Raw genomic sequence first — 13,500 nt, 5'->3', positions numbered from 1 at the left:
CTCTCAGACCGCACCAGGAGTTTGCAGTTTGACATCCCCAGGAAGCAGGTAGCTGGGGACTGAGATATCTTGAAACAACACTCCCATCCTTAGATGCAGAGACAGAGGCACATTAGACTATCTGCTAAGAGTGTTCGTGCACACAGCTGCACAGGGAGGGGGGAAAGGAAGAAAGGGTGTCTTATAAACCCCACGACAAATGGGAAGACAAAGGTAATTCAATTACTCTGCACAATGATGTTACCAAAAAGGATGAAGAACTTAAGTAGATAATTGTTTATCCTTTGTTTTCATTGTTGATTCAAAACTAATACAATTATTTGTGCAGGTGATGTCTCGTTCTGATTCACATGGAGGAACAGTACTTCTTGTGCCTATGAACTGTTGATTCAACATGACAGGTTTGACCTGAGAACACTAATAATGTTGTCATCTCAGTTGTCTGTTGGCACAAAGCTGGACTGATCCATTCTCTCACTAGTTCAGGCAACTCTGTGAATTTTGTGAAAGCAGAGATCTCTCGGGTGACAACTGCATACAAGGGGAATTTCTTTCCTTCCCTCCCCCCTTTTCTTTTTTTTTTTTTTAACAAAATCACTTTCCCCATAACTTAAAGTTGTGGTCTTCTTTCACTTTGGTTTCACCACCCAAGTCTTTGCTATATTACAGCTCCAGTAAAGGCAGAGATATGAGCAGGGAGAGCAGACTTTGGAGTACAGTTAGCAACGTGGCTGTGGCTGGGTTGTTCACTCCTCTGCCTTCTACTGTCAGCAGAAGGGAATGGTTTCCTTTCTCCCCTAATTATCCCTGACACTCAAATGGCAAAATCCCCACTCACACATGTTTTCCATTTGCGCCTTCCCATGAGAAGAAGCAGGGACTCTCCTCTTCGAGCAGTCTCAGCTGAAGTTCCCAAATACTCCCACACAGCCCCTGTCAGGGGGTCCCCTTGTACATAAGGTGCCGTCCAGCCACAGCCACAGCCACCTGTGCTCCGTGTTTCTGTGGTCCAGAAACCAAAAGAACTTTCCAGGAGCCTGAGCAAGACTCCAAGCTTGCATGACCTTGAAGATATGATCCCTCAGGGAGAGGGAGGTTCAGCTCTTCCTTTCCCATGTCCTCCTGTGATTTGATGTGATTTTACCCTTCCATGAGAAGTTTCCCAGTTGTCTGCTATATCCTTCCACCAGAGAGACCCGCAGTGAAGAGAGATGATTGTAGCAGAGCTGCTGCGGGATGCAGTGCTGAACTCGCTGAGATACGCATCTTCAACCTCCTCCAGGAACACAGAACTGCTGCAGGGGCCACATTCAAGCTGTGATGGGTCTCTGAGAGGAGGCTGGAGGTAACAAATGTTGGGTGTTATCAGTTGCTGGGTGTCTTCAGAAAACAACTCCTTTGCCTTATTCATCTCAGTATCAGCTTTTTCTTCTTGGGCTCAATCACTCCATTTAGCACTAGGAGCCTTTATTTAAATTAATATTTTTTTAAAAGGAAGGAAAACAGGGAAGAGAGACTCTACTTTCAGACCTCTGTCTTGAAACCTTTTCTTGGTAATCCTCCTCACCAGCTGAGTGTACACTTGCTTCTGAAGTTATCAAGGAGAGGACAAAAGCTCTGGGTGCTATGGCTGTTGCCTCATGATCCTCACTGCTGGGAACACCTTCGGTTATCACATCAGGTTCCCCATTTCCCCTTGTTGCCCCTGTCTGAAGTCATTATTGTGTCACTGGAAGAAATGAATAAAAAGCAAAAAATACATACACATGTAGTGGGTATTCATTATTGTGGTAAGCACCTTGAGTGATTCTCTTTTCCTGCTGGTGACTATCCCCCACAGGCCAATATCGTGGTACCTGGGGCTTTCTGAAGATGGACAGATGATCCTGATCCTCTCACCCTGTCTGTGCAGACCTCCAAAGCTGTTGTTAAAGCACTGGCACATCTCAGAAGCTACTTGAGCCTGAAGTCTAGGGCATGGATCACAACAGATTCTCAACAGCATCTGAAGGAAATGATTCCCAAACACAGATCAGACACAAAATATCCGCTAGGAACCAGAGCCGTGGGATGTCTCTTCTCACAAACTCCTCCACTCCTGCTGACAGCGGATGCTGAAATAAACTTGCTCAGATGTCACATTGGAGCCTGGAGACAGGCCAGTGGGAAGGGAGGAGGTGTGGGGGCGGATGAGGGGGAAGGATTTCTTTCTCTTTGCAAACATCCAATTTCACCACTGACAAGTCTGACAGGTGGAAACCAATTAAAAAAAAAAATAAATCCTACTCACAGGTGCCCAGTTTCTTTGGAAAAGTTCCTCAGCTCTCCCCACTCCTTTGTAGTAACTTCTGGGTGCTGAGACAAAGCAGCCCTGCCTCTCTGGTGTCACAGCTCTCCGGCTTAAACAGGGACTGTGCTGAGGTCTGGGTAGAGCGAACGGGGCAACACAGCCACAGTCCCTCCGCCTGCACTCTTGGTGGGACCATGCATCAACTCTGCTGCCCACCCTGCGTGCAACAACGCTGCAGAAAGGTTGGTTGCGGTCTTCTGCTCTCATTTTCCCATGAGATGTTAATGAAACATCTCAGAAAGACAGCAGCTATTTCAGTTTGACGCTTAGCAAAGCAAGGGCAAGGACTAGGCCATTAAGGTGGGTCATTCAGCTTCAGAATTTTCATTTTCTGTCACATACTAAAAAAGATCTAAGTGAAAATATCTATGTCAGAAAGGCAGGTCCTGCTAATTCGTCATCAGACAGGCTTGACACAAAAGCAGAAGCACAAATTCTTCCCCTCCCAAGGTCGTTTGAATTTAAACACACGTATTCCTGGGAATCTGCATCAAAGATCCTAAGCAGCTTATAACAGAAAGAGAAGATGGGCAAACAATGTTATTTTGTTATTTATATATATTTATTTTTGTTATATTATTCAGCTGTATTTACAAAATCCCCATGCAAAATAAATCTGCATTAAATTACTGCTGCAGCGTCTATGAATTACAGGCACCTTCATGTTTTAAAATTCCCTGATGAGCTCTGCTCTGCAAGATACTAAGCAAGCTTCCCCCTGCACCCTGAAGTCAGTAAGGGTGGTGAGCTGCCGAGGCTTTGTAGGATAAAGCGTTTTCTGAGACAGGAAAGCTTTCCCAGAAAAAAACTTCCTCTTTGTCACTTGCATTTCAAAAAAAAAAAACAAAAACAAAAACAAAACCAAAACCATGAGATCTGACTGAACCCTGCAGGTCCAGGTAGAAGCAGTCTGGGTTTACTGTTCCCTGTACAGACCGCACAGCAAGAGGATGGGCTCCTCTGCAGCTTGAGGAAATGTGTCACCTCTGACTCTCTGCTTATGCTGCATTTCCAAGCTGCCCCCAAGACAGGCTACACACTGAAATGCAACAACCGCTCATCCCTTTCCCAGGAAGCTTTCTCACAAACAGTTTGATAACAAACAGCTGGGTAACATCAGCAAACACGGCCAGCTGGCCACAGCGAGGTCAAAAGGCTTGGTTTCTCAGTACTTAAAATGATGGACTGAAATCCTTTGATGTCAGGAGAAATCAAGTCACCGTTTTAATTTCTCTTAACTTCAGGACAAGAAGGACAATAGTTCTGGGTGTGGCAGCAGCAACAACATTTTGAGTTACTCCTCCTTAGGAAAATATTAATATTAGCTGTGGAGACCCTGCTAATAGCAACAAAAGAGGCTTTCCTTGGCCCACAATAGAGATCTCACCTCAGTGAAGTCACAGCAAAGCGAAGGAGGCCCTTTCTATCCATCCAATGGCCTTTTCAGAAGCTCTTTTTTAGTTAGTGCTTGTTCAAGGATGCTCACCTCTGAGGATGCTGCCCACACATCCCCGCTCCCATGTGAATCCGTGAGAGATCTTACGCTGTGAAACCTTTCAAAAGGTTTCTCTCTTAATGAGCCACTTCTGTCCAAGGAGCCATTGTGGTCTGGTGATCAGTCAACATTCATCATCAGACAGAGCTGTATTGTTGTTGTAACCCAACTTGGTGCAGAGCAAAGCTCATTAATACAACTTGCATTCATCGCTGGTCATTACATGTAGGGTTGACATTTTGAAACGCTTGGCAAATCACACAGCCAGGTCCCCTAACCCTAGCTTACTCATTCCCTCCCTAAAAAAGGATCTTGTGAGTAATGACTGACAGAAGGTCCTATTCACCAATGTCTCAGTCTGCATCATGAATTTTCATCCTGTTGCCTTCCTCATAGGACTTTCAGAAAGCCAAACTGATTTTATTGAATGTAACAGGAGATACCAGTGCCTTAGAATACTTGTGGGTTTTTTTCCATCATGAAAACTGTATAACATAGCAACCTCAAGCTCGCTGATGAGCAAAGTGATGCCTCCTAAGTAGCAGGCTATAATGTAAGCAGCTTGATCTCTACTTACTTTCATTATATCCCACATAAAGAGGATGACCCAGGAGGTTAACACTGATGTCCAAAGCATCTTATGATTAAGTGAGTCCCCTTATGAACAACAAAGGAGAAATTAGGGTAGGAATAGAAACACACCGGAGTGCATCTCCCTTCTGAAGGACAACCTGCTAAGAGAAGGAATTAATAAAACGGCTTGCTTTACCTTGTTATTCTATTTTATTCCTGGAGATGGGCAGTTAACTGTTGGATAAGGCCAACAAAGGAGTCTTCTCTCACGGCCAAGAAAAAGTCTGCCTTCATTTGCGAGACTCAAAGGAATCAGTTGCTGAAAAATTATCCAAGGCCAAAGAGAAGACTTCTGCCTGCAGCATCGACCTCTCTGAGATGGGCATCACTTACCATGTATCAAAAGGACGGGAGGTGTAACGGGTTGGAACATGGAAGGCTTGAGAGCAGAGGAACCAGCCCCACGTGTGCTTGAGCTGTGTGTCCAGTTGCATGTGTTGCTCAGGCACTTGGCTGCACAGTGGCCCCCAGGAGTGTCTGCAATTGGTGCTACAAGCACAGAAAAGAATGGCTGCACTTTTTTTTTTTTTAGAAGAAAATCAGGCAGTTTGGTGAAGATTAGAGCAAGAGCAGGGAGCGGTATTACTCCTGAGTTCTGCTTTTAGCACAAAACCACTTGTGCGGAGATATTGGTATCCTAAAAGAATGCTCACATACTTCATTTCTTCCTTTCAGCCCCATCATTCTCTAGTGACTCTCAAGTTTGCTCCACTCGTAATATTTTTCCTCCAACAATAATGGAATTTATGCTATTTTCATTATCCTTCAATTTGCTGCACATACTAAATAGCACTCCTGAAAACTCATACAGGGAGTGCGCTGCTGTCATTTCAAAACAAGAAATGAATCAGGGGCCTACAGCCAGCCCTCAGATCCGCTCCTTGGCTTAGCACAGCCCAAATGTTAACAACAGAAGGATTACATTTGCAAAAGGGAACGAAAAAAATCACCCCTACAACCTGTGACACCAAGCTCCAAAAAGATCATCAGACGTTTCCATATGTGTGCACACTGGAACATGCCCCAGGTTGTACAGGCATACACTGTGCGAGATCATGGTAAGGGTGACATGCACACTTCAAAAAATACGCATGGATTCTTGCTAAGGCATGTGGTAGCTTGGCTTTCTGACTTGTCACCCACGCCAGAGCTTCGCTCTCCTTGCACTTCCCACTTTACCGTTCTTTGCTTACCACGGTGGAATTTCACCTTGATCTCAGAAGGGACGGGTGAGCTATGATGTTCTCTCCTCATGACAGCTCTCCTCATCAGGTCGACAACAATAAGCCAGAGCAAAAGAGGTGTGAAAAGTTCCTGAAAGCACAGCTCATTTTACGTGCACTCATTCAGCAAAACATTTTATGATGCTGCATGTGAAGGACATTGTGTGAAATTAATTGTACTATATTTAATTAGCTCTCTGTCTCTTTTTCAGGTCTGCTACACGCATATTTCCTTTCTTCCCATTCAATTATCCCACACTATTCTCTTTCAACTTTTTTTTTTTTTTTTATTTAGCACTGAAGCTAATTCTGTAGCTGGTTGTTTACCTAGGGAACTGGAACTGAGGTAATTTGTACAGGAAAAAACCCTTTCTGTGCTACAGTATGCATTACTAGTGGCCGTGACCAGACACAGACTCTTTCTGCATCCCCCTGTAGACCCCAAACAGCTAAAATGACCCCTGGCTGCACTGTATGAAGCAGGGCTGCAGCCTAGCTTAGATCTGTGCAAACCCTACCTCCCTGGCAGCATTTTGAGATCAGGGGGAGCGGATGTCAGTGGCCTTCCATTAAAGTAACATAAGTACATCAAAGTCCACACCTTTGGATAGAGAATATGTCTGATTAATTTTCAGCTAAATCCCCTACTCAGTGGATCTGTGTTAATCCAACTGCTTGGGCACCGCATCCTTGTTTGGATTAGTAGAAGTTCATATTCCTGTGCTGGAGTGATTACTATTCTCAGCACTCATTTTTCAGCTGTAACGTGATGTCTTTCACCAGACAGAAAGATACCTTGGCAGAAGCAGGAACAGAAACAGAAGAAGCGATGGCATTAACACGAATATACCACATCCACAAACTGATGCAGAAACTCTTGGTAGCAGAAGGACCAGAGGAGGAATAATGCAATGAGCACTCACCAGTCGAGGGGTTTGGATGAACAAGCTCCAGGAAGGAGGCTGATGAGATGATGCATGCTATGAAGTCAAGGACACATTAACTTCTACCATCACAGGCAAATACTGGTTAGCAAGCATATCTCAGTGTCTATTATTATACCCCTAGAAGCAGCCCAATGTGCAACCAGCACTATTGGATGATGGTGACCTTGAAGATAGACAGTAATATACTGTCTAATGAACTGGTGGCAACAAAACCTGTGCGGCTTTATTTTGCATCCACAGCAGAACAGATGTCTGCCCCCCCTCCCAGCTCTCACTCTTTGAAAAATGAGCTTTGATGGGATCTTGCCTGTTTCTCTCTTCTCTCAGTTTTGCTAGAATTTCTTTGGGATGCAGATCTACCATAACAACCAGCTGAAGTGACCCTCAGTGAGCTCAGATGTAAAGCCAGGCTTCCAAAGTTAGAATTTATGCAGAAAGGGAACAGGTATTCTGAATTAATTTTGCCAGAATCTTAACTTTGATGCACACAAATACACAAGTGTAGCAGTTGATGAAGAGAAGTGAGTCAAGGTAGCAGTACATGAAATTGCATTAATGCTCTCTGCCAACAAGAATTAAAGCTTCAGGGCAAAGGTCTGTTCTTCACCCGATTTTATTATGTGGCCTGGATTTAATTGTGAGCATCCTTTATCAGCTCTGTTCATTCTCTTCATCAGACTCCAGATGCACACGTAAGAACACACATTAGTTTTCCACTGCTATTTCAGCTGTCCCTGAAATACTGAAGCATCAGTTTTCAGGGCAGCATCAGTGGCTCCTGGGATGCCAGAGGGCAGCTTAAATGAAGCTGGGCCAAAACATCTAACCAGTTAAAAAACTGCCGCGTTATAGCCACATTAAATAAATGTTGATGTGGCTGGATGAAGAGCATGTCCTAACACCAGGGTGTAGTAGAGTGAGGATTTAAAAACATGAGGAAAGGATCTGTTGCTGAGAAGTCAGCCCGGGGAAATGATCACCTATTTTGTTCACCCAGTTTTGCCTACAGATCTGCTTTTTCTTTGCTTATTTTTCACTCAGCTCCATTATGTATTTCCTTAGTCTTGCCGCCCATGCACTATCCAATTGTTTGGGGTTTTTCCTCTCTCTGTGCCCTTACGACCCTCCTTCTGAATTTCCAATCACAGACTGGGACCTAACAATACTGACAATGTGATTTTGTAACACAAGAATTCATAACGAGCTCCTTTTCCTTCACCATTTCAAGCATATTAATTCAGAAGTGGAAGCCTCAAAATAGTACTGCTGCCACAAGTTTGTACTGAAAACTGAGGTCAAATACACAAGGAGTCTTTACTTACAACTTCCAGTAAGTGTTAGTAAGCACAGCCTAAACCTCGAATCCAGAATGTAAAGAGAGCATTTGTAATACACAAATACTCTTGGTCAGTGACACTGAATGTGGTATGAACGTTACTGTAAGAGACCAGCTTGTAATTTTGGGTCAGAGCCAACGTAATTCAGCGGATGATTTCCTATCATCTCTGATAGGCTTTGGGATCAGGCCCAATTTGCCTTAAATCAGGCATCTGGCACTTAAATAAACTAAAAGTTTTCTTAGTTTGTGGGTTTCCAGACAGGCTAACAGCAATATGTTGTGCAAAGAAAAGCTCTCACGTAATATTCCTTCCTGGTTATAGCTTTGTCCCAAGATGACAAATTGTTTTCAAATAGACTCACATGATGTAATTCTATTATAGATGCTCTGTGCATGTTTCATGATGGGCCTTTCTACTCCTTTAAAGTCCTTCAGGAAGCATATTTTCTCTTAAGTGTATTGATAGATAGATAGATAGATAGATAGATAGATAGATAGATAGATAGATAGATAGATAGATAGATATGTATCTCAAAAGCCATATTTTTAAAGGAAAAGGACAAAATAAGTTCACTTCTTTAAGGAAAAAGAAGCAGGACATAACAGAAAATTACACAACTTGTAGTATGTTAGAGCAATTATCCGGTGAAGGAAGAGATAAAACCTGTCCTAAAGCAAGTTCAGGTAGGTGGGAACAGATCACCACAGCATCAAACTAGCCCTTGTTTTATTTACAGAAGTGTCCTGTCAGAGATTTGTTTGTTCAGTTGAAATCTGCTTTGTGCTCAACCCTTGGAAAACTGGCCAAGCATTTGCGTGACCTGACGGGCACAGACGAGATGTCTTGTCAGCTGTGCTGCACTATACGTGGTCTTGGCTGACTTGATAATCAGACACTCCTACACGTTGAAAGGATCTTGACAAGACCCTCCTGACACTGCTCTTCCATCATGCCGTGCCAGCTTCAGGGGTTGGTTATTTCAGTTCCTCTACACATTGGACAGTCAAACAGTTCCTCAACTACTGCTGTTTTAGTAGGAATAATAAAGCCCAGCTTTGGTACGGGAGGGATCAAGCCCTCTACTGCCAAGAGGCTCTCATCTTAGTTTGTGTATCACTAATCTGCATTTCCACTTTTTTATACTGGAATGATCATGCATAGAAATAAATGTATGCGTAAACCCCCTGGCACTCAATACGTAGAGGATCCGCTTTTGGTCAAGAATATTGTGCAAGGAATTTCATGTGTTAAATTCTCTGGATCCTAGTTAGAAAAGGTAGTCCCTAATATTTATTCCGTTTCATGCATATCTTTGGCTTTCACAGCCTCTTCATTCTCAATGACCCAAATAGTTTCTGTCGTGTCTTGTTGATAATCTGACTGTGATAAAACCTCTCTTAGTGTTATTAATCTCTCATGCGGAACCATGTGAGCAGAGCCCTCAGACTTACCAAAGCCTGTTTCGAGAGTCTTTGAAACCAATTCCCCTGTTACACAGATGAGGCTTCAAACACAAGAGCAAAACATCAAGTTCATGTTAATATGCATAAGGGCTCACTGCAAATTACATATACTAATGTTAGGTGTATGATTAACAACTATTATTATATCAAAGACACCCTAACTACCTCAGCTTTAATTATATTGATTAAACAACACAGGTGCAAAGCAAAAGGAGTTAATCGATCTCTGAGCACAGCGCGGGGCTCTTCCTTCATCTCCCTAAGTTCCCTAGACGTAATCACAACGATGCAGGTTGGTCCGTAGTGCCCAGACTGTGTTAGGGCAACGGGCTGCTCTTTGCAATTTCTATCATCCATCAGGCTTGTCTCCCCACGTTCTCGTCTCTCCCAGATTTGCAGTGACATCCACAGCAAGAGCTGCTGAACCCTTGAGCTTTCTGCCATTCACTTGCTTCTTCTGACGTGAGTTGGATGTGTTGGGCAATCCTGGGGGAGGGCAGGGAAGCAATTAGCAATCAACCCACTGCAAGGATGAAATCATTTAATCTCAAGCAGCTGCTGGAGGCAGCTGGAAGGGGCACTTTCTGGAATGAGGCTCCTTCTTAGTGCTCTCTTGTGGGAGGAGGACTGGACTGTAAGGGCGAATTGGGATATTTCTGGGGGGTTTTTTGTTGTTCTTCTTCTGTTTCATCAGCCTCTCTCTTCACTGATGACAGGATGCACGATGTGCAGCAAGGGTAGAAATGTGTGAAATGATATAAATGGGAAAAGAGGTCGAGCCAAAGCGTTTTTTGGAAGAAACGAAATCTCTCCGAGTCGTGTCTTTTCTCAGCATCTTTCTTTGCTTGAATCTTTTAGCTAAATGGCCACGTCTCCTGGCACCATTTCTCTTTCCCTGCTCCTGGAGAGGGTGTTTCCTCTAGTAGTGGGCTGTTTTCTGGGGTTCGTATGGGCTCTGTTCAGTGTAAAACTGGTGTTGGCCTTGGGGGTGGAAGCACTACTGGTGCCTTTGGGGAGCAGAGACATGAAATGTGTGTGAGCCATGCACATATGATGATTCTACTCTGGCACACCCAGTTAATAAGAAAAGCTGGAAATATATTGATGCTATAGACATGTGCCTGCTGGTAGAAGCTATTCTTCACAAGTGTTATTTATTTATTATAGCACCTAGAGACAACAGCAAAGCCAGAGTGCCTCTAACTTGGACAGTCCCTTGCCTACATTTGGTTTTCATTGTCCCCAGGATGTAGAGATCCAGGAGCATTCGATCAAAAGTTTCATTTTTGGACTCATTACCGTGACAGGCTGCTGAGTTTACTCATTCAATGGTTTGAAGACAAGTCATTTTTTTTTTCCTCGTGTATCAGCATAACTTCACAATAAAGACTCTATTGTTTAGTCGGTGTTATTGTTTCTAGAAGAGGAATGATTGTCAGTGCTGCTGTGGACTGGTATTTTCTCTGGATTTGAATTGAATGAAAAGCCTAAATTAACAGTCTGCTATAAAAATGAAGAGACGGCAGCAGCTGTCATAAATCTGTCTCTCCGTGGAAAGAAAAGTGAAGTTTGCTGCTGATTTGCAGACGGTAGATCTGGGTCTCAGACCGGTGTACAGTATGCCAAACGGAGTTACACTGAGGTCCAATAAATGAAACGCCCGTAACTGCATTGGCGAGAGGATAAAAATCCTCTATTAAAATTAAAAAAACAAACAAACAAACAAACAAACAAAAACCAGCCTCAAATTATTTCCACCTTGCTGTTTCTTCTGGCTCATGGTATGGCCTTATTCCTAGGAAAAAAAAAAAAACAGGATGAAAGACAACAGTCTCTATGAGTCTCGGAGAATGTTTGGAACCATTTCCCAGACATAGCGCATCATTTTGCAATGGTTTCTCCCTCAGTAGATCCAAGGCAGATGGGGGAAATTCCCCCATCATAGAGGGATGTAATGATGCTATTTCAGTAATGACTTGAAGTGACCTGCAAGATAGGGAGCAGAAAGTGGCCAAAACTTAGCAATCTTTTACTGTGAGCACCCTGAGGAGACAGGGGTAATGCAGAGTCTGTCCCAGACAGAGATATGCTTTGGGGAAGGTGCACTGATGAGCACTCCAGACTTTGCAATTCTAAATTCAGTGGGACATGTGAGGACAGAAGACAGAGGCAGGGTCAAAGCACTCAAATTTTCCAGGTAGAGTTGTATCTCCACCTTAAACTTTATCTCTAGAGAAAAAGGGAATATGGAATTGAAAGGGCTATTGACAGACCTTAGATCCAGAAGAGACATGCAGTGTGTCAGTGTTTTCTACCACAACTGCAACATAAAAAGTTCATCTTCCTCTCCTTGCCTGCAATGTGAGTTTGTCATTTCCTCTGCTTAGGAGAAAAAAAAAAGACAGAAAGATAGAAGTGCTGTTCTGCTGTCATAGCCCATCTCATAAAACATCACATCTGATGAGATAGCTGGGAGTGAAAGTGGGTCACTCTGCTACAGCAAGTGACTTTAATTAAACTTCTTGGTAGGATCCATGAAGGCACTGTCTTCGCACCTCTAATTTAATCTTTTTTGGGTGGTTGCATATGGCCACAGGATCTCCCTTTCTTCTTATCCTCTGCTGACATCCTCCGTGCCTTCCACTCCCTCTGACCCAGCCAGCCCATTTTCATATGTAAAATGTTTCACTCTGTAAAGAGTAAGGGTGATCGAGCTCACTGGTAAGGGGCTGGATTTTGAAGCTTCCCCTCTGACAGCCCGACTTCCCTTGCTGATCTTCTCATAGCTGGGCAGGAGGGGACAGGGTGGCCCAGAAGCAAGCAGCCCCCCAGCTGATACCAGCAGGTGCCTATATCAGATCTGCAGGCAACAAACAGCCTCTATACATTGGCTCAAGAGATTTTGGTGGAGAATGAAAGCTTCTAAGTAAGCCCGCTGCAAAATTCTGCAAGATAATGTAACCTGGTATAAAATACTGAGTTGTGTCATGGTGCCTCCTACATCACGTTGTATTAGATTAAGCTCAGGAGCAGGACAGTGTATTACACAGCATCGTGGTGTATTAACTTGAATTTGTACTCAGTGTATGTGCATCATATGATAATGGTTTGCTGTCAGCCAAGGTTGTTGGAAAAAGGAAGACTATTAATACAGACATAATGAAAACAGAGAGAGTGGGAATAATTACATTTCCTAGTTCTTGTTAGAGGTCTACTGGGGCTCAGGGAGTGGCATGCACAGCCTGAACATGGCAGGAAAGAAGCAATTAAAGGAATTCAGAATGGGGGAAAAAAAAAAGTATTCTCACAGAAGTTGAGGCCGGATGAACAATTCCTCGTCTTTTTAAATTAGGAAGCATCCTACTTCTTTTGTCTGAAACTACATGCTGCCGAGCAAATACCTATTCATGGAGACGCTTTTCAGAAATAGCCTCATTTAGAAGTTCTGTTCCTGATAACAGACGAGCATTTATTGGGTTGATAGGGAGGAACAAGGTGTTTCTTGGGAAAGATCTAAAATTTCAGCCACCTTATTTCTGTCTTCCAGGCTTCTCATCAAAGGAATAAAGCTTGATTTAGGACTGGATCATTGTCTATAAGTTGCCTGTAATTTAGCCATCATTGATTTAGAGAGACATCAAGCATAAATGGACATGGAGTAAAAGCCAACGTACAACTGGTATTTTTCTGTCAGAGATAATAATTTAGAATACCAAAAACAGGACACAGCCGATTTTAAAAGGATCTCACTCTTGGACAAACAGTGAAAAACTTGTTAAACTCTATCTTCTGTAGATATATTTTCAACATATATACTCAGAAGACCCTGAAGAAACAGGTTAAACAGAACAGGTTTTTAGGATGCTACCTGACAACTGAGTCTTGCGGTCAAAATATTAGACTGTGAGTTAGAAGCATATGCTTTGGTTCCCGGCTCTGCAAGAAATGCTCCCTGTGACCTTTAACTTCTCATTTATTCTTCTGCTGCCTCCAGAATAAATAAAATAAGAAAAATCTTAATATTGCTGCCCAATCGCTGAAGGGTACTA

The sequence above is a fragment of the Athene cunicularia genome (assembly GCF_003259725.1).
Source record: "Athene cunicularia isolate RWA chromosome 20 unlocalized genomic scaffold, athCun1 chr20_part1, whole genome shotgun sequence".
In the NCBI taxonomy this organism is placed as follows: Eukaryota; Metazoa; Chordata; class Aves; order Strigiformes; family Strigidae; genus Athene; species Athene cunicularia.
Note: the sequence above shows the minus strand (reverse complement) of the source record.